The 22,328-nt window shown below is 40.9% G+C and overlaps 2 long non-coding RNA genes across 4 annotated transcripts; one reads left to right on the top strand and one right to left on the bottom strand.

Moving 5' to 3' along the window:
- Window positions 1-1,722: 1,722 nt before the first annotated feature.
- LOC119324394 lies at window positions 1,723-3,747 on the top strand. Its single transcript, XR_005156914.1, has 2 exons — window positions 1,723-1,926; window positions 3,368-3,747. It is a non-coding gene; the product is annotated as an uncharacterized LOC119324394 (long non-coding RNA).
- An 11,705-nt stretch (window positions 3,748-15,452) lies between these two features.
- LOC119320054 lies at window positions 15,453-19,843 on the bottom strand. Of its 3 annotated transcripts, none has more exons than XR_005154744.1 (10): window positions 19,599-19,843; window positions 19,354-19,529; window positions 19,041-19,253; window positions 18,328-18,719; window positions 18,169-18,228; window positions 17,924-17,958; window positions 17,794-17,849; window positions 17,582-17,718; window positions 17,260-17,438; window positions 15,453-15,855 (listed from the first exon to the last, which is right to left on the bottom strand). It is a non-coding gene; the product is annotated as an uncharacterized LOC119320054 (long non-coding RNA). The 3 variants fall into 3 exon arrangements; XR_005154745.1 differs by having other exon boundaries at window positions 19,037-19,253; window positions 19,364-19,529; XR_005154743.1 differs by having other exon boundaries at window positions 19,364-19,529.
- Between the last annotated feature and the right edge of the window lie 2,485 nt (window positions 19,844-22,328).

Here is a 22,328-nt window from a genome sequence, read left to right as displayed (position 1 = left end):
CGTCAGCTTCTACATGAGCTCTTGCTCCGGTTGACAAGGCCACGATTGTCTACTGTGACAACGTCTCCGCGGTCTACCTCTCCGCCAACCCGGGTCATCATCGAAGCACCAAGCACATTGAGATTGATATCCATTTTGTTCGGGAGCATGTAGCTCTTGGTCATGTACGCGGGCTACATGTCCCCACCTCCCAATAGTTTGCTGACATTATAACCAAGGGCTTTTCTATCGCGTCCTTCGAGGAGTTCCGATCCAGTCTTTGCATCGACCATGGTGCCGCTTCGACTTTGGGGGGTGTTGAGATGTAGATATTGCACGTGTATTTCTTGTAAAATAAGTCCTCCTCCTTTCATTACAGTTGATGACGTGGCTCCCCTATGTACTTATATATACGTGCATATCGCACCCGATCAATATATCGTGAGTTCAATAACCTTCCACACAAAGTAACATAGTAGTAGTGTCACAGGGAACTGGCTCCTCCGACGTGCTAGAGCGAAGGCAGGGAAGCTACAGTGCTCCCTTGTGTAAAATCATTGAGGCAAGTCAGAGAGCTAAGCAGGCACTGTAGCTAAAATAATGCACCTTGTTACTATAGAAAAATTACTATATATAAACGCAGGTTAGATCCTTGTTCATGCGCCGGCAGTGAAGCAAAGTCAAGGGACTGTAGGTCTCCCTGCCTTTCCTTAGCACGTTAGAGGATCTGGCTTCGTGACATAGATGGCTTCATTTATTAGTATGTAGATTCATCCTTTCTCGAAAAGCGTTAGAAGTATTATGTATTTATGTTACTCTAAACATCTCTCTTCATTAACTACATGTAACATAAGCAAAAAAAATATGATTATATTATACTCCCTCCGTCCGGAAATACTTGTCTCAGAAATGGATGTATCTAGATGTATTTTAGTTATAGATACATTCATTTTTATCCATTTCTCTGACAAGTATTTTCGGACGGAGGGAGTACTACCTAACTTACACTATTAAGTTACTCTCACTATGACCCGCCTTAGCGACCCGGAGTGAAGAATAATTAATTCACCCGGGTCGACCGACCGAGACGCTAGTCTTGTTTAATGAAACCTCAGCCAAATATAAAGTTACTTTCCATCAACGTAATTTTATCTTTAGGTCGTTAGGAGCTAGGCCACTCCCCATACCTCCATCGGCAGTTGCAACGTTAATTCCTGGCGTATTCCTGGCATCGGATGCCGCGGCGACGCAAACGAGCGCTAAGCCCTTTTTTTCTCCTATGCAAAGCACTATTTCCAGCGATACTTAGCGCCTGTGTTGAGCGGCTAGCGTTGGAATAGATAACGCTTAGTGCCTTTTAATTTATTTATTTTATTTATTTATTTCTATCTAAGAGCCTGCATAAGGGCATGTACAATGCATAGCCTCAAGGTGATGCCTCGCATGCCATGTAGGATCGGATATGACGTAAAGTAGGTTCGGATAGGGAAGCGGGATCCTCTCCAGGAGGCGGGTGCTTGAAGAGAAAAAGTGTGGTCCGGTGACAAAAGTTGAAAAGATTGAAGTGAAAAGTAGAGATGCATGTGTACTAGAGTCTTTATTTTCTATTTCTTAATGAGGCCCACTAGTGATAGCTTGCATTGGGGAGAAAAAATAAATGTAGGTGCCTCAAATTACTTTTTGTCATGGGGCATATATATTCATATGCCACCATTGTACATGCCTTAAGCGCTCACCATTGTAGACGCCCTTAGGTGACAGGCTGACAGCGGTTTTCATCTATGGCGTTCCTCTCCCCTGGCCCCTGCTCCGATTGCGGAGGTGGTGGTAGCGCTGGCGCCGGAGGGATGACCTGGAGCCGACGGCTATTCCCCCTCTCGCGCTTGGAGTACCGTGCAATGATCCGGCGGAGCAAGAGGCGATAATGGGTCGGCTGTCCTCTCTCCGGTAAGACCTCCCTCCTCGTTTTCTTCCCCTCTCCTCCATGATTTTCTGAATTTCTAGAGTTAGGATTTTTGGTTTTTGGGAGTGGGGTAGAGGAAGAGGAAGAAGGCCATGTGGTAGAGAAGAGGAGGACCTCAAGGCTGTGGAGAAGGAGGAACAACGCTAGGAGTTTTTTTCTTCGATCGGGCCAAAGGTGATAGCCCTGTTTCTTCCCTATTTTAGATGAACACCTCCTTCTTTCTTCCTTAGATGAACTGCTAATTAAGAAAGAACTGGGAGTCTACAAGCTGCCCCATGGTTGCCTTTGTTTCCACCAAGGCTAACTAATTTTCTTGCATGTTCGATTTTTGATATCTTCCCGATCTCCCAAGTTCACAATATTTTTTACAAAGAATTCATAGAAATTATACAGCCTCATTTTAGCTAGGTCTAGATCAACTGGGTGCGCTATGCATTCATAGTTGCGAAACAATTCTGGATATTTCCATGGTAAATTTTCTGGAATATCTGATTGTTCATGTATTGGTAAAAAATCCAAAAATTGAATAGTAGCAAGGTGCATTCTCTAGGAAGAATTTTATGTTTTCACTCTTCTGTATATATATACAGGAGCATGCATTTAATTAGCAATGTGCTGGTAAAAAGATGGATCTGTCATTAGCATAAAGTAGTTCTTACATATGCTATAGACGAATCCTTTTTTAGGTTTTAGGGGTGCTATATAGACGATTCATTGATGAAGGAACATTTGTGGAAACTGATTTGAGAAATTATTGTTGATATAGGTAATGACACTGTAGTTGTACATGAGAACGGTTGTCTTGTAAGATGTTTTGAGCATTAGTTTGGGTGCTCAATTGCAACAATTACTTCTCTATAAAGGGATGTTTCATTCTTGGACGGTTCCCTACACGCATGCTTCCACCATATACAATATGGTATTACTTTTGAAAGTTCTTAGTGGTCAAATAATTATGTTGTTCCTATTCTCTTTATTCAAAATGACATCCGATGAACTTGAAGGTTACACTGGCATCTGTGTGACTAACAGCTAGCTAACACTGGAATTTTCAGAATGAAGATGCATGCTTACGTGTTTTAGGAGTTGCTAGTCGTACAATAGAAGCAATGAATGAACCTATGAGGTGTAGTTCTTCTCGCTATTTTCATTTCGAGTGTAATAATCTGCTGGAGGTATTTTCCATTCAGACTAGTGAAGTTTTGCATCCTGCAAGTGTGCATATGTATTCTGGAAGAAAAAGAAAAGCATACCCAGTAAGATGTAATCCTTGCCATTTTATTAAGCAAGTTAATTCATACTATTTTTATGTCCTCCTTGACAATGTATTTGATCAATTGTCTAAAAGTTTCATACATTGTGAGAGTAAAATAAAGTACATTCAGAATACTGTTCTTGATTCAATAAAAATAAAGTACGTTGCAGATGGCCGATGTCGGAGTAGAAGCATCAGTGCGCACCACCACTAGCTCTTCCTCGACCCTCCTTGCGACAGCCTTCCGCTGCGGCCACTGCCTCCTCCTGGACCGCGCTTCAGCAACATGCAGCACCTTCATTGCCCGTGCTTCATCTGACACACTGGAGGGTTTGCACCAAGCCTCCATCACTGTCCCTGACTGCCTATCTATATGTGTTTTCTCTCACTCGATGTATTTGTATCATATGAAATCGAAATGCAATGGACTGATGTATTGGTAAATGTAGGATTGTAGATGGTATCTCTGTTTTTTTGTCTGTTTTTGGTTTGGACAGAAGCATTCTCATGTTGTGCAAGAGAAGTGGAAGAACTGCAAGTAAGGAAAGGAGATACCAGAGTCTGCGAAGTGGTTGTAGTTGTTACACATATAGAGAATGTTGCTGCACAATGCATGAGAACCATATAAATAGTCATAGCATGTTGTCTTTGTAGCTCAAAATATTTGCTGTCGCAAGACTTTCATGTCATCCTGGCTGTGCTGCGAATTTACCCTTTCTATGAATTGATGCTGTTAGGTGCTCCGTTTCATCATGACTATAGCCAGTGCTAGCCTGCTTTTTAAGTTTTTTTTTTGGAACACATAATATTTTATTGATCTAGCAACAATGTACATGTACAAATGTGCATTGCAACACTAGAGATTGCACCATTACATGAGCATTGAGGCATGTATCATTGCCTGAAGCTAAGCACTTGAAGCTAAATGTTCTATTCTTAAGCTTTAGTGCAAGTTTTGCCTGATGATGAGCTCGAAAATTGTAGTTCCTGGGAATATGATAGATCCTTGATGAGTTAAAGGCTGAAGAAGCTGCTATGTAAGCTAGTTGTGGCCTGATGGTCCAGTGTCCTGGTGCAAGAATCGGGCTTTGAGCTGCCGCAGCCTTTGCCAACGTAGCACTGTCCGTCAAGAAGGTGGCTTGCTGAAGCTGAAGCATTCCTACAATTTGAGTTGCGAGCATCAAACTGAAAGCTTCAGCCAAAATGACTGAAGTCACTGGTGGGGAGACAGTCGAGATACAAAGCTGAGAGCATCTTCCTTCGTTCCCCATCCGAATGAATATACCTAGTCCTGCAAGTGTCGGCTGGCCATTAGAACCTATAGTCCAAGAAGCATCTGAAAAGATAACAGGCCCTGAAAAGCTGGTGATATTTGTGATGGTGCTTCCAGGAGATGGAGTCATCTGCTGGGGAACATGATCCTGCAGTCCTAAACCATGTTTTGCATCCACATGAGGATCATTCAAATCACCTTCACTGCAAACCTGGAAAGAGGCTTCAAACTCAAGTTTAGCTCCCTGTATAATTGCCATTACCACTGCGTAAACCTGGGAAGGGTTGCAAGCTTTCCTACAGAAAACAGAGTCATTTCGAGTTTCCCAAATACACCACAGAAAAGTGTATATTGATTCAACACTCATGTGAGGATGATGCGAATCAAGCAGGACCTGTATCATGTGAGGAATTGAAGTATTGTTTTGGGCAAAAATTTCAGTTTTAAGAAACCAAGGAAAGCTATACCAGGTTGCTTTTGAAAAAGGGCGAAGAAAGAAGAGATGCATTTCATCCTCAAGCTTACCACACCCTCTGTTGGAAAAGGCAGTGCCTAGGAGGCGCTTAGGCACGCCTAGGCACTAGGCAATGGCCAAATGCCTCGCCTAGGGCATAAATGGAGGTCTAGGCAGGAAAAGCAAGGATTTGCCTACCCAAGTAAGAAATCATGCCACATACTGCACTGATATGCCCAACGGGTTATATTCCAATGGCAGTAGATGCTATTAACTTATTTATATGCCCTAAACTAATATCAACACCCATATAATAATCACAAATACACTACGAGTAAAAACTATATTACCGCCTAGGCCACGCCTAGGCCGCTTAGGCACTGCCTAGGCACTAGGCGAAGGCCAACCGCCTCGCTTACGCCTACCGCTTTTTCCAACCTTGACCACACCTAGAACATGTTTCGGTAATATGCTTACAGTACTTGCCTGCCCTATCACCTATGGGGAGTGCATTCCGAAGAAGTCTCCAAGCGAAAGTTTGAACACGCGACGTCATTTGTTTCTCATTCCACACCTGATTGAGCAAAGCTACAATATGTGGAGGAACTATCTTCGGTCTCTCTCTTGGTGGAAGTTGGAGGTTATCGAAACAATGTTTGTATGCACTCTTTGGAGAGAATAGACCTGTAGGGGTTAGCTTCCATACTAGAATGTCCTGACCAGTAGCATCAATTATGGGAGTTTGAAGTATAGAGTTAGCTACTTCAGGAGAAAATAGAGAATTGGTCAAGTTTATGTTCCAAGCTTTTCGCCCAGGAAGCCAAAGATCTTTTATTTGAGCAGGGTAACTAAAGGCCTGTTGCTGAATGATTAGATTGTCATAAATGACTTCCCAACCCTGAACCCAAGGAGTGCTCCATATCTAACTATTTCCATCTACCACCTGATAAGCAGTGGCTGAAATGAGAAGTGGTCTTACCTTCAATATTGATGTCCAGAAAACAGATTTTGGTATGTTGTGTTTTGCCCTCCATATAGATGTGTCATTATGGTATTTAGCCTTGAGGATCTGAGCTAGTTGGGTGTGTGGTTCCTTTGCAAGCCTCCAAGCTGCAGAGAGTATGAGTCCTTGATTGATTGCCTGTAGACTTCCTATGCCTAGACCACTTGCTTTTTTATCCATGCATATGTCAGCCCATGCTCTCAGACAAAGGCTTTTAGTAGTTTGGTCTTCTTGAACACCTGTCCACTAGAAATTCCTAATGATAGCTGTTAGCTTACTTAGGATTTTTTTGAGAAGAGAATATTTGACATGTAGTAGACAGAAATTGAGGCGAAAACTGATTTAATGAGGGTAAGTCTCGCTGCATGGGATAATCGATTAGCTTTGTAGCTGGAGAGTTTTGACTTGAATTTATCATAAATAAAACCATAAGCCGTTGATCTGTCTTTAGATGGCAAAATAAGAGGGTGTCCTAGATGTACAAAGGAATTGTCAATATTTGGGGCTGGAAAGATTCTTTTAATATTCTCTCTATCCGGCAAAGGAACATTCTTACTAAAAAGGATACCAGACTTACTCCAATTAGGAATCTGACCTGGGTTTTCACAGAATTGACGTAAAATATTAGAGATAGTTTGAGCTTCACACATGTTAGCTTTCCCGCAAGCGATAAGGTCATCTGCAAACATGAGAGAGTGAATAGGGGGGCAATTTGGTCCAAGTAAAATGCCTGTGAGATGATTGGCTTGCAAAGCTTCCTGTAGCTGTAAGATAGTTCATTCAATGCAAGGACAAAAAGATATGGCGACAAAGGACAACCCTGTCTGATGCCTCTGGAGCCATTAAATTTAGCATATGATTGGTCATTAATGATGACAGAGAACATTGGCGAAGAGATGCAAGCATGAATCAGTTTTATGAAATGACCATTAGCCCCTTGCGTGCGAGAGCTGAAACAATGCAATGCCATTCTATTCTATCAAAAGCCTTAGCTAAATCAATTTTTAACATAAAATCATGGCTTTTGTAAGAGGTAAGTGAGAAGGAATGGGCTATCTCTTGAGCTACAACAATGTTGTTACTAATGCGTCTACCTCCAATAAAAGCTTGTTGAGAGGGATGAATGTAATCAGGTAGATGCATTTTCAGTCTATTAGCTAAAGATTTTGCAATAATCTTATAGACTACATTGCATAAACTTATGGGTCTAAAATCAGAAGGTATGTGACAAGCTAGTTTCTTCGAAATGAGAGCAATTTGGGTATCATTGACATGTGGTGGAAGGATACCTGAGGTGTAGAAGCTCGTCACCACTTTTGTGACATCATCACCAATCCAAGCCACGCTGAAACATAGAAGGCAACATTAAATCCATCTGGACCTGGAGATGCATTCCTTCTCATGGCCTTTAATATTTCCAAAATTTCTTGCTTATCCAGCACTGAGTTGGTGAAATCATCTACATGATTCTGTACATTCATATTTGGGATATATCTAATAGTGTTAGAAGATGAGGAGGTAAAGATGGATCTAAAGTAATTGACAAATTCATTAGCAATGTCATTCGGATCAAACAATTCATTTCCGTGGGCATCATGAATGGATACAATTATGTTTCTGCGCTTACGTTTCTGAACTGCATTGTGGAAGAAAGTTGTATTCCTATCACCGAAAATAGCCCAATGGTTTTTTGCACGTTGTTGATAATACTCAGTGAGTTTTGTAAGATTTACCTCATACTGGCCTACCAGCTTTGCTTCCAGATTGTGATCCTGTTGCTGTAGTGGATGCATTTGTATTTGGTTTATCTGACTTTGCAAGCAATCTAGTTGTTGCTGGATCGGCTTCTTCTTCTTGCACCATTTTTTAAAGTACCTGCAAGGTTAGTTGATCTGGCATAGAAGGATTTGTTCGCACTAGTTTCCCATGCATTTTTAGCTACAGTTTGGAAGTCATCTTCAAAAGTCCACCAATTCTCAAATTTAAAAGTAAGTCTAGGTTTGTGAAAATTAGATTGAGTGGAAACAAGGATAGGAGCATGATTGCTAAGCATGATAGGCAAATTGAAGACATTTGTATTGGGAAAAAGCGCACACCATTCAGCATTGGCCAGACATCGGTCGAGCCTTTCAAATATGGGAGTGGAAGAAAATCTTTTGTTCGTCCACATATAGGCTGGACCACTATAACCCATATCAAAAAGACCACATTGCTTGACAAAGGTATTAAAAGCACGCATATGGTACTTATTAGCATTGACAGAGGTAGTGTCCATATCACACATGATGTTATTCCAGTCTCCTAAGCAGATAACTGGCTTGCCTAGATTTTCATTAACAAAGTTGAAAATATGGTCCCATGTCATTCTAGTAAAGTAATGGTGTGGATCTCCATAGACACAAGCCAACACAAATTCTACATTAGTAGCTATATGATGCACAAGAGCTAGGATAAGATATCTGCTTGAGAACTTGACTGAGAGAAGAACTTCATCAGTCCACAACAACCAAAGGCCCCCGGAGAAACCTTCCGAAGGCACTACAAAACTTGTAGTCAAATTGAAACGAGCATTTAACTGGGCAGGAGTACATTTAGACGATCTCGTTTCTCATACAGAAGTTACCTGGGCACCCGTGGAATGCATCAATCTGGCCAAATACTCCATTTTCTTGAGGTTCTGATGCTATAGCATGGTGTGTCCACATCTTTTAATCTTTATCCCTTATGTTTCATGTTGCTTATCCAATTGTTTCTGGCACAGTTTTAATACAAGGCACCATTTAGTGTGCATTGAAATAGTATTTACTATTTACACAGCTTGATCTTTCTATCTTGTTTCTCCATATACTTTTGATTCACGCCTGTAGCCAACGTGTTATGTGATTATGTTGTATCGGGAGAGTACCTTTGTGTGTGTGTGTGTGACGGCTGAGGCTCCTGTGATCCTGTCGTGTGTGGCTCTCACTCCTCTCCAGACAGCTGGTGCTCTCATCTCGGTCGGATACACATGGGCTTGGGCCCTATGCTAACAATGGGATGGGCCAGGCCCCCATACTGGTCAACACTCCCCCTCAAGATGGGTGGTAGATATATATCATTCTCATCTTATCACACGTTGAACTACACTCTCTAGTTCCCAGTCCTTTAGTCAAGTAATTTGCAATTTGTTGTCCTGAACTCATATACTCTATCTTGATAATCCCAGCATCCAGTTTTCTTTAATAAAGAATCTATCAATCTCCACATGTTTGGTTCTATCATGTTGAACTGGGTTGTTTGCTATGTTAATTGTCGACTTGTTGTCGCCACCATACATTCATACAACTGGTCTTCAATATCTTCAGCTCTTCTAATAGATTTCTTGTCCATAACAACTCACTCAATCCCTGAGACATGGATCTGTATGCAGCCTCTGCGGTTGATTTGGAAACAACGGGTTGTTTCTTGCTTCTCCAAGACACTAGATTTCCTCCTACGAAAACACAATGGCCTGAAGTTGATCTCCTATCATCCAGGCAGCTGATATGTCTCCAACGTATCTATAATTTTTGATTGCTCCATGCTACTTTATCTAATGTTTTGGACTATATTGGGCTTTATTTTCCACTTTTATATTACTTTTGGGACTAACCTATTAACCGGAGGCCCAGCCCAGAATTGTTGTTTTTTGCCTTTTTCAGTATTTCGAAGAAACAGAATATCAAACGGAGTCCAAACGGAATGAAACCTTCGGGATCGTGATTTTCCAACCGAACGTGATCCAGGAGACTTGGACCCTACTCCAAGAAGCTTCCGAGGAGGTCACGAGGGTGGAGGGCGCGCCCCCCTACCTCGTGGGCCCCTCGGAGCTCCACCGACGTACTCCTTCCTCCTATATATACCTACGTATCCCCGAACGATCAGAACAGGAGCCAAAAACCTAATTCCACCGCCGCAACCTTCTGTATCCACGAGATCTAATCTTGGGGCCTGTTCCGGAGCTCCGCCGGAGGGGGCATCCACCATGGAGGGCTTCTACATCATCACCATAGCCCCTCCGATGAAGTGTGAGTAGTTTACTTCAGACCTTCGGGTCCATAGCTAGTAGCTAGATGGCTTCTTCTCTCTTTTTGGATCTCAATACAATGTTCTTCCCCTCTCTCATGGAGATCTATTCGATGTAATCTTCTTTTTGCGGTGTGTTTGTTAAGACCGATGAATTGTGGGTTTATGATCCAGTATTATCTATGGAAAATATTTGATTCTTCTCTGAATTCTTTTATGTATGATTGAGTTATCTTTGCAAGTCTCTTCGAATTATCTTTTTGGTTTGGCCAACTAGATTGGTAGTTCTTGCAATGGGAGAAGTGCTTAGCTTTGGGTTCAATCTTGCAGTGTCCTTACTCAGTGACAGAAAGAGTTGCAAGGCACGTATTGTATTGTTGCCATCGAGGATAACAAGATGGGGTTTTTATCATATTGCATGAATTTATCCCTCTACATCATGTCATCTTGCTTACGGCGTTACTCTGTTTTTACTTAATACTCTAGATGCATGCTGGATAGCGGTCGATGAGTGGAGTAATAGTAGTAGATGCAGAATCGTTTCGATCTACTTGTTTTGGACGTGATGCCTATATACATGATCATTGCCTAGATATACTCACAACTATGCTCAATTATGTCAATTGCTCAATAGTAATTTGTTCACCCACCGTAGAATACTTATGCTCTTGAGAGAAGCCACTAGTGAAACCTATGGCCCCCGGGTCTATTCTCATCATATCAATCTATATCACTTTATTTACTTGCTTTGTTTTTACTTTGCCTTTTACTTTTAATTTGCATCTATCTATCAAAAATACCAAAAATATTATCTCTATCAGATCTCACTCTCTTAAGTGACCGTGAAGGGATTGACAACCCCTAAGTGTTGGTTTCGAGTTGCTATCGTTTTGTGTAGGTACGAGGGACTTGTGCGTGGTCTCCTACTGGATTGATACATTGGTTCTCAAAAACTGAGGGAAATACTTACGCTACTTTACTGCATCATCCTCTCCTCTTCGGGGAAATCCAACGCAGTGCTCAAGAGGTAGCAAGAAGAATTTCGGGCGCCGTTGCCGGGGAGGCTCACGCAAGCAAGTTAACCATACCAAGTACCTATCGCAATCCCTATCTCTCGCATTACATTATTTGCCATTTGCCTCTCGTTTTCCTCTCCCCCACTTCACCCTTGCCGTTTTATTTGCCCTCTCTTTCCCAATCTCCTCCTCTCTTTCTCGTTTGCCTTTTTCCCTTTGCCTTTCTGTTTGCTTGTGTGTTGGATTACTTGTTTCCATGGCGCAAGATAATACCAAATTGTGTGATTTCTCGAATACCGATAATAATGATTTCCTTAGTACTCCGATTGCTCCTCTTAATAATGACGAGTCTTGTGAAATCAATACCGCTTTGTTGAATCTTGTTATGAAAGATCAATTCGCCGGCCTTCCTAGTGAAGATGCCGCTACTCATCTAAACAATTTTGTTGATTTGTGTGATATGCAAAAGAAGAAAGATACGGATAACAATATTGTCAAATTGAAATTATTTCCGTTTTCACTTAGAGATCGTGCTAAAGTTTGGTTTTCGTCTTTGCCTAAAAATAGTATTGATTCTTGGAACAAGTGCAAAGATGCTTTTATCTCTAAGTATTTTCCTCCCGCTAAGATTATCACTCTTAGGAACGATATCATGAATTTTAAACAACTTGATCATGAGCATGTTGCCCAATCTTGGGAAAGAATGAAATTAATGCTTCGCAATTGCCCTACTCATGGTTTGAATTTATGGATGATCATACAAAATTTTTATGCCGGATTGAACTTTGCTTCTAGAAATCTTTTAGATTCGGCCGCAGGAGGCACTTTATGGAAATTATGTTAGGGGATGCTACCAAATTGCTTGATAATATTATGGCTAATTATTCTCAATGGCACACCGAAAGATCTTCTAGTAAAAAAGTGCATGCTATAGAAGAAATTAATGTTTTGAGTGAAAAGATGGATGAACTTATGAAGATGTTTTCTCCAAAAAATACTCCTCTTGATCCCAATGATATGCCTTTATCTACTTTGCGTGAGAATAATAATGAATGTATGGATGTGAATTTTGTTGGCAGGAATAGTTTTGGAAACAACGCTTATAGAGGGAATTTTAATCGTAGGCCTTATCCTAGTAATCCTTCTAATATTTATGGAAATTCCTACAACAACTCTTATGGAAATTTTAATAAGATGTCCTCTGAATTTGAGAGTAGTGTTAAAGAGTTTATGAATTCACAAAAGAATTTTAATGCTTTGCTTGAAGAGAAATTGCTTAAAGTTGATGATTTGGCTAGGAACGTTGATAGAATTTCTCTTGAAATTGATTATCTAAAGGTTAGATCTATTCCTCCTAAGAATGATATCAATGAGTCTCTCAAAGCCATGAGAATTTCCATTGATGAGTGCAAGAAAAGAACCGCTAGGATGCGTGCTTCCAAAGATTCCTTTATTAAAGCGTGTTCTTCCAATCCCTATGAAAATCAAGATGAAGATCTAAAAGTTATTGATGTGTCCCTCATTAAATCTTTGTTTTGCAATATGAATCTTCATGAATCTGAAGATTATCTTCCTTTACCTAGAAGGCGTTCTAAGAATTCGGAGTTTCTAGATCTTGATGATGAAATTGATGAAAGTGGGATTGAAATAAATAAAAACCGTGATGTTGCTAAACCCACTATTTTGGATCTCAAGGAATTTAATTATGAAAATTGCTCTTTGATTGGTTGTATTTCCTTATTGCAATCCGTGCTAGAATCTCCTCATGCTTATAGTCAAAATAAGGCCTTTACCGAACACATTGTTGATGCCTTGATGCAACCTTATGAAGAAAAACTTGAGTTGAAAGTTTCTATCCCTAGAAAACTCTATGATGAGTGGGAAACTATTATTAAAATTAAAATTAAAGATTTTGAGTTTCATGCTTTGTGTGATTTGGGTGCTAGTGTCTCTACTATCCCCAAAACTTTATGTGATTTGCTAGATTTTCGTGATTTTGATGATTGCTCTCTAAACTTGCATCTTGCGAATTCCACTATTAAAAAGCCTATGGGAAGAATTAATGATGTTCTTATTGTTGCAAATAGGAATTATGTGCCCGTAGATTTTATCGTTCTTGACATAGGTTGCAATCCTTCATGTCCTATTATTCTTGATAGACCATTCCTTAGAACGATTGGTGCAATTATTGATATGAAGGAAGGGAATATTAGATTCCAATTTCCCTTAAAGAAGGGTATGGAACACTTCCTTAGAAAGAAAATAAAATTACCATATGAATCTATCATGAGAGCCACTTATGGATTGCTTACCAAAGATGGCAATACCTAGATCTATCCTTGCTTTTATGCGTAGCTAGGGGCGTTAAACGATAGCGCTTATTGGGAGGCAACCCAATTTTATTTTGTGTTTTTTGTTTTTGCTTCTGTTTAGGAATAAATAATCCATCTACCTTCTGTTTGGATGTGGTTTTATGTTTTAATTAGTGTTTGTGCCAAGTAGGACCTATAGGATAACCTACGATGATAGTTGATTTGATTCTGCTGAAAAATAGAAACTTTGCGCGCACGAATTTAGTTATGATAAATCACAGGAACGTGATTTTGCGTTGATTCTTTATGCTGATGATCAATAAACAAATTGTCCAGGACTTCCTATTTTTGTAGAATTTTTAGAGTTCCATAAGTTTGTGTTAGTTACAGATTGCTACAGACTGTTCTGTTTTTGATAGATTCTGTTTTTCGTGTGTTGTTTGCTTATTTTGATGAATCTATGGCTAGTAAATTAGTTTATAAACCATAGAGAAGTTGGAATACAGTAGGTTTAACACCAATATAAATAAAGAATGAGTTCATTACAGTACCTTGAAGTAGTCTTTTGTTTTCTTTCTCTAACGGAGCTCACGAGATTTCTGTTGAGTTTTGTGTTGTGAAGTTTTCAAGTTTTGCGTAAATTCTTTTGATGGATTATGGAACAAGGAGTGGCAAGAGCCTAAGCTTAGGAATGCTCATGGCACCCCCAAGATAATCCAAGGACACTAAAAAGTCAAAGCTTGAGGATGCCCCGGAAGGCATCCCCTCTTTCGTCCACTTTCATCGGTAATTTACTTGGAGCTATATTTTTATTCACCAACATGATATGTGTTTTGCTTGGAGCGTCTTGTATTATTTGTGTCTTTGCTTGTTAGTCTACCACAATCATACTTGCTGTACACATCTTTTGAGAGAGCCATACATGAATTGAAATTTGTTAGAATACTCTATGTGCTTCACTTATATCTTTTGAGCTTGATAGTTTTGCTCATAGTGCTTCACTTATATCTTTTGAGCATGATAATTTTTGCTCTAGTACTTCACTTACATCTTTTAGAGCACGGTGGTGGATTTGTTTTAAAGAAACTATTGATCTCTCATGCTTCACTTAGACTATTTTGAGAGTCATTGATAGCATGATAATTTGCTTAATGTTAATATACTTAGTGTTCAAGACATGTGAAACTTTCTTTTGAGTAAATTGAATACTAAAGATAAGTTTGGTGCTTGATAATTGTTCTGAGATACGGAGGTAATAATATCAAAGTCGTGCTAGTTGATAATTGTGAATTTGTAAAATACTTGTGTTGAAGTTGCAAGTCCCGTAGCATGCACGTATGGGTAAAGTTGTGTAACAAATTTGAAACATGAAGTGTACCTGGCTTGTGCATCCTTATGAGTGGTGGTCGGGAACGAGCGATGGTCTTTTCCTACCAATCTATCCCCCTAGGAGAATGCGCGTAGTACTTGAATTTTTTGATGGCTTCTAAAATTTTTGCAATAAGTATATGAGTTCTTTTGACTAATGTTGAGTTCATGGATTATACGCACTCTCACCTTTTCACCTTTGCTAGCCTCTTCGGTACCGTGCATTGCCCTTTCTCACCTTGAGAGTTGGTGCAAACTTCGCCGGTGCATCCAAACCCCATGATACGATTCCCTCTATCACACATAAACCTCCTTATATCTTCCTCAAAACAACCACCATACCTACCTATCATGGCATTTCCATAGTCATTCCGAGATATATTGCCATGCAACTTCCATCATCATCATCATGACATACATTACTTTTGTCATATTGCCATCGCATGATCATGTAGTTGACATCGTATTTGTGGCAAAGCCACCATGCATTATTTTCCATATGTGTCACTCTTGATTCATTGCACCATCCCGGTACACCGCCGGAGGCATTCATATAGAGTCATCCTTTGTTCTAAACTAGATGACTCGTTGCGCCAATGGCGCAAAGGCCGAGTGTAAGCGATGTATTGAAAGAGTGTGCATTAAAATATGTAAACTAAAAATAAAACATATGGAAATAAGTCACAAAATTAGGAGTGATAGCAAGGTATATTCTTCTATAGCTCTTTCCCCCACTCCCTCCTATTTATAAAGCATAAGTAAACATCAAACTGGACCATCCCAGATTGAGCATATCACAAGCACACATATCTTCATTAGACATGGAAGTGCCATTTTTAGTACACGACCAGCAAGACAGAGTATTAAGGATTAATATGATCAACACTCATCAGGCATTGCTATTTAAAATGATAAGCCATATTATCTTGATGGTACATAACCAAAAAGCTCTAGCATTTCCCGCCAGTTATACTACTTCTTGCTCATCAAGATTCTTGTTCTTGGAGAGATCACACCAAGCAAACACGATTCAGTTGAGCACAGACACGTAAAGATTCATGATCAAGAACAGAGTTAAATTTATCTTGCATAGAAATTCTCTCAATTGTCAGAAAGGGGAGACATTGATAAAAGCTTCTTCTATCTGTCTGTAGTCCTGATGCTTCTACTTGTCAGAGCATCATGCATCTACAAATACAAGGAAAAAAATATAGTTTACATTACAAGGAAAGAAATAGGAGAACAATGTTCTCTAATCTTGATCATGTATGTATTGACCAATTAAGAATGCAATTCAAGTGCGTTTGCTAAATCGTAGATGACAAAGTAAAACCTTGATGTAGTACATGTGTTTTCTGATCCACCCACAAGAATCTGGGCCTTCATCCAGGATCAGATGGCTCGGACATGGTTTTTCTATTTTTGCAACCGTGACCCTTCTTCTATTGTAGTCGCTCCCATTCGAGAGAAATAAAAAGGAACAAAGTCCCCCCCCCAAAAAAAATCCTCAAACAACTAATAAATAAAAAGGAGCAAGTTGCCACACCAAGCAATTAGTGTGGATATGTTGTTAGGAGACACTTGGTGCTGCTAGAACTTAAACAAGTGATCCACTAACATAGTAGTACACTATTTTTAAGGAACACGACATACAATTTGTGAAAGAATTTACCCTAACATCTTAATACTTCAAGGTTTTAAGAAAAGAAAAACATATGGTCTAGGAATAAATAGACTAAAGGAGCATAGGAGAGGAGTGAAGCGATCATATCAATTTAACTGCTTCAGAATCATCGGTATAAGAAAACATGGATGCACTACATACTGACTCAGATAGCTCCTTGCCTTTACTTATCCGATCAACAACATCTATATTTTGATCTGCAAAATCATATACAAGGCGCGGGCAGAAGCACAAAAAAAAGGATATATTCTTCTTCTTTTGATCTTCTCTACCACTTTCAAGCCCTCCGTAAAAAGAGGGCGCAGACCCGGCTAGGATATTTTACGGTAGTAAAGCAGAATTGCAAGGATCCACTTAAATATTATTATTATTACTATTATTATTATTATTATTATTATTATTATTATTATTCATAGATAGTTTTTGTATAACCCTATTTCATTGACAGGCTTTACGTGATAATATATGCCAAACTAATTGCAAACACTAATTGATCACCCGGTGCGGAGTAAAAAACTTATAGCAAGCAAGTGATCACACACACAAACATTCCCAGGGAAAATGCGTAAACCCACAAATCAAAAAACTACTGATAAGACCATATATGACTTCGCAGCTAATCAGGCATCTATAAAAGAGAACAGTGTAGGTAATCTCCTCACGGAACCATGTATGCCTATGCAACCAAAAAAGTATCTATAGCGAACAGCGATTGAAAACATCTGTGTAGAACAGATCAGAAAAGTCAGTTTCGTCTTTGTAGTCCGCATTGGAATCAATAAAAAGACTTATATATAGGAACAGAGGGAGTACATGACAGTCATTGTCAAACGATCAGTCCAGAGAGATCATTGATACTGAAGCAGGAGCAGGAGACATTAGATAGAACAGAAATATACATTCCTCACCTTAATGGCAAAGGCCGAACCCATGAAGAAAGCACTACGACCTTGATGCAGAGCATGAATATCGCTCCCTTGTTGGAAACCATTGAACCTGAGAAGCACCTGCCAGGCTAAACTTGCTCCTCCTGTTCCCTAGCCACCTCCATAAATTTATCTTCGTTAGGAACAAGTTTCATAGCCACCTGCAATGTCCCCACATATGGGTAATTCATCAAAGAAGCTTTCAAAGAAAAATAACCAAAGAAAAACACAAATGAAAGGCAAGCTTACACAAAATGTTGTCCTAGTTCCGTCAAGCAATCTAACGATAAGATAGCAAGCTTACCTGAATGGGAATGACCCGTGACCTGGAACTCAGCAAGATTTTCAGCTAATTCTCTCGGCGCCCAGGATGGCCACAGCTAGGTGATGCTGACATCCACTGCAACCGGCCGGTGGTCAAGCACTTTAGGGGGACTCGTGCTTGCATCAACACAAATCATATTATCAAAATGCAAGTGCAAACTTAATTGGGTTTGCAAGATGGTTAAAATTCACCTTAGTCTTCTTCAACTCTTCAATTAAAATTGTTCTTCATCTCTTCTTTCTCCGATCTGCACACATCATGTTTAGAAAATCCACATATTAGGAAAAATAAAATGTGAATGAGAGAGAGATAGAGGAGCACCTAATTTCCTTTGCCCTATTTCTTCTTTCTCATATCTGCACACGTCAAGTCAACAATCCAATTAGATATACATATACATGCAGCTATGTATATTTAGTAATCAATAATTTCCTTTCATCACATACACTTGTGCTAGATAGTACATTAAACTCTGGTAATGTTGAAGTATGAACAGCAAGCGGATCTCTGCAAAAAGAAATCAAAGAAAAAAGGAGTTGGGACATTCTTATTTAAGTTCTTGGTACCTGACATCTGTGTAGATTTCAGGAGGGTACCATTCAATCCATATGTCCATCCCTGCAAAACTGTACCAAAAAAGCTGCAAATTAAGCAACTATATCTCATTGGCTAATCTCCAGATCTGCACCTCTCCTTGAAAAGAGGGGGAGGAGGAGCTATCATACCTGCAGATAGGCTGGTGATGGCAAGGTCGCCGGCAAGGAGACCCAGCTCTGGCCGAAGACATCGGCTCCCACGCGCTGCTGGGATGTCAGCTATATCTGAAGATATTTGGATAAAGATGATGTTCATCTGCTGTAGTTTTTTCAAACGATACACATAAAGGGCCAGCAAGACAACTTATTACGTACACCATATGTAAATATTAGCACCTAAACATATGGCATATCCTCCAGTACTTCTTAATTGAAAAACTGGAAATAAAACTTATCTCATTGGTTCATAGCCTTCTCTATCCTTGCTCCTCACAAGAGCCATCAGTTTCACAAATAACCGAATCATCTATTGTTCTTGCTCTCTTACTCTTGTCCTCTCCCTTTAGTGCAGTGAACATCAGCTACATACATCATAGGTAAATGTTAGCAACTAAACATATGGCATATCCTCCATTACTTCTTAAATGAAAACTGAAAATAAAACTTCTCATTGGCTCAGACCCTTCTCAATCCTTGCCACTCACAGGAGTTTTCAGTTTCACAAATAAACGGATATGACATCAACCAACACAGGTAGTAGCAGAACCAGCAGCACCCAACAACATCACATCTAGCAGCAGCACAAGTAGTACCCATACCCCTCAGAGAAACAACACAAGCACACAGTACAGTAGTAGTACTAAATTGATGGAAGATCAAGGAGGAAGCAGAAGCTCACCAACCTGACGGAGACGAGAGCGAGCGGAGGAGGGGTGTGGGCGACGCGTGGTGGCACTCGTGCATTCTCGAGCATGCAGCATGTTTCCAGCGACGCGGACGGAGCACTTGGCGACGACTCCCTGCGACTACTCATCGATGCAGGGGACCTCGCCATCGTTGTTTCTCTCGCTCACTGCTTGGCGGCTCGGCGGCGGCAAGACGACTGTGGCCTCCTCCTGCCAAGTCCGGATCGAGGCGGCGCACGGGGGAGAGAGATGGGTAAGGGAGGTCTGCACATGCCATGTCCAGGAAAATCACAAGGAGGCAGAGGCAAACCCTTAATAACCTCAAGCTGCTGCTGCTCCTCTTCCTCTGTGCAGCCCTCATCTCCAGAGCCACCGGTGCCATGGGTGGGCTCCTTCGTTGGATCCGCCCGACCTGGATCCACCGGAGGAGCGGCGAGCCGAGCTCGGGGCGGGCCTCCATGGCGGCCTCCTGGTGGCGGGGTACGTCTACGGGGGAGAGAGATGGGTAAGGGAGTAATGGAGGAGAGGAGAGAGGGCGATGGTGCAGGGGCTCACCATAGCCGCGGGTGTCCACGGCGGCCACCGCCGTCGTTGCCTTCCTTTGCCCTCGAGTGGAGCGCCGCCGCCTGCGTGCATCGGCCGGCCTGCACCTGATCCAGAGGGGAGGTGGGTGCATGGTGGAGCAGTAGAGGGTGGGTGGTGGCGGCTAGGGTTGAGAGGGAGGAGACGGGAGAGAGAGAGGAGAGGGGAGGAGGCGATGGCGGAGGTGACGGGAAAGTGGAAAAGCGAGAGGAGGGGAGATGGGGCGCTCGGGACTTATCTCTCCCCGCGCTGCTACAGTATGACGCAAAAAAGGAGACGTGGCAACGACCGCTAGTTGGGCGCACTAGCTCATCCTTTATATGTTCAATATCGAGTTGTAATTGTTGAGTTGTAAGAACAATAAAAGTGTGATGATAATCATTATTAGAGCATTGTCCCAAGTGAGGAAAGGATGATGGAGACTATAATTCCCCCATAAGTCGGAATGAGACTCCGGTCGAAAAAAAAGAGGCCATAAAAAAAGAGAAAGGCCCAAACAAAAAAAAAAGAGAGAAAAAGAGAGAAGGGACAATGCTACTATCATTTTACCATACTTGTGCTTCAAAGTACTCCCTCCGTAAACTAATATAAGAGCGTTTAGATTACTATTTTAGTTATCTAAACACTCTTATATTAGTTTACAGAGGGAGTAGCACTTTGTTCTTCATGTAGTGAGTCTCATATATTGTGCTTCAAAGTAGGACCAAGATCTTCATGATAGTGAGTCTCATAAGTTGTCTTTTTATACTAGTGGGAATTTTTCATTATAGAACTTGGCTTGTATATTTCAATGATGGGCTTCCTCAAAATGCCCTAGGTCTTTGTGAGCAAGCGAGTTGGATGCACACCCACTAGTTTTCTTTTGTTGAGCATTCATAGCTCTAGTGCATCCGTTGCATGGCAATCCCTACTCCTCATGTTGACATCAATTGATGGGCATCTCCATAGCACATCGATTAGCCTCGTCAATGTGAGACATTCTCCTTTTTTGTCTTCTCCACACAATCCCCATCATCATATTTTATTCCACCCATAGTGCTATATCCATGGCTCGCGCTCATGTATTGCGTGAAAGTTGAAAAAGTTTGAGATTATTTAAGTATGAAACAATTGCTTGGCTTGTCATCACGGGTATAGAAGTTGGGAACATCTTTGTGTGACGAAAATGAAGCATAGCCTAACCATATGATTTTGTAGGGATGAACTTTCTTTGGCCATGTTATTTTGAGAAGACATTATTGCTTTGATTAGTATGCTTAAAGTATTATTATTTTTGTGTCAATATGAACTTTTGTCTTGAATCTTTCAGATCTGAATATTCCTATCACAATTAAGAAGACTTACATTGAAATTATGCCAAAGTATCACTTCGCATCAAAAATTCTTTTTTTTATCATTTACCTACTCGAGGACGAGCAGGAATTAAGCTTGGGGATGCCTGATACGTCGACGTATCTATAATTTTTGATTGCTCCATGCTACTTTATCTACTGTTTTGGATTATATTGAGCTTTATTTTCCACTTTTATATTACTTTTGGGACTAACCTATTAACCGGAGGCCCAGCCCAGAATTGTTGTTTTTTGCCTTTTTCAGTATTTCGAAGAAACAGAATATCAAACGGAGTCCAAACGGAATGAAAACTTCGGGATCGTGATTTTCCAACCGAACGTGATCCAGGAGACTTGGACCCTACTCCAAGAAGCTTCCGAGGAGGTCACGAGGGTGGAGGGCACGCCCCCCTAGGCGCGCCCCCTACCTCGTGGGCCCCTCGGAGCTCCACCGACGTACTCCTTCCTCCTATATATACCTATGTATCCCCGAACGATCAAAACAGGAGCCAAAAACCTAATTCCACCGCCGCAACCTTCTGTATCCACGAGATCCCATCTTGGGGCCTGTTCCGGAGCTCCACCGGAGGGGGCATCCACCATGGAGGGCTTCTACATCATCACCATAGCCCCTCCGATGAAGTGTGAGTAGTTTACTTCAGACCTTCGGGTCCATAGCTAGTAGCTAGATGGCTTCTTCTCTCTTTTTGGATCTCAATACAATGTTCTCCCCCTCTCTCGTGGAGATCTATTCGATGTAATCTTCTTTTTGCGGTATGTTTGTTGAGACCGATGAATTGTGGGTTTATGATCCAGTATTATCTATGGAAAATATTTGATTCTTCTCTGAATTCTTTTATGTATGATTGAGTTATCTTTGCAAGTCTCTTCGAATTATCTTTTTGGTTTGGCCAACTAGATTGGTAGTTCTTGCAATGGGAGAAGTGCTTAGCTTTGGGTTCAATCTTGCAGTGTCCTTACTCAGTGACAGAAAGAGTTGCAAGGCACGTATTGTATTGTTGCCATCGAGGATAACAAGATGGGGTTTTTATCATATTGCATGAATTTATCCCTCTACATCATGTCATCTTGCTTACGGCGTTACTCTGTTTTTACTTAATACTCTAGATGCATGCTGGATAGCGGTCGATGAGTGGAGTAATAGTAGTAGATGCAGAATCGTTTCGATCTACTTGTTTTGGACGTGATGCCTATATACATGATCATTGCCTAGATATACTCATAACTATGCTCAATTCTGTCAATTGCTCAACAGTAATTTGTTCACCCACCGTAGAATACTTATGCTCTTGAGAGAAGCCACTAGTGAAACCTATGGCCCCCAGGTCTATTCTCATCATATCAATCTATA

This window comes from Triticum dicoccoides, chromosome 6B, assembly GCF_002162155.2.
Source record: "Triticum dicoccoides isolate Atlit2015 ecotype Zavitan chromosome 6B, WEW_v2.0, whole genome shotgun sequence".
NCBI classification, from domain to species: domain Eukaryota; kingdom Viridiplantae; phylum Streptophyta; class Magnoliopsida; order Poales; family Poaceae; genus Triticum; species Triticum dicoccoides.
Note: the sequence above shows the minus strand (reverse complement) of the source record. Positions and strands in the feature narration are given on the sequence as shown.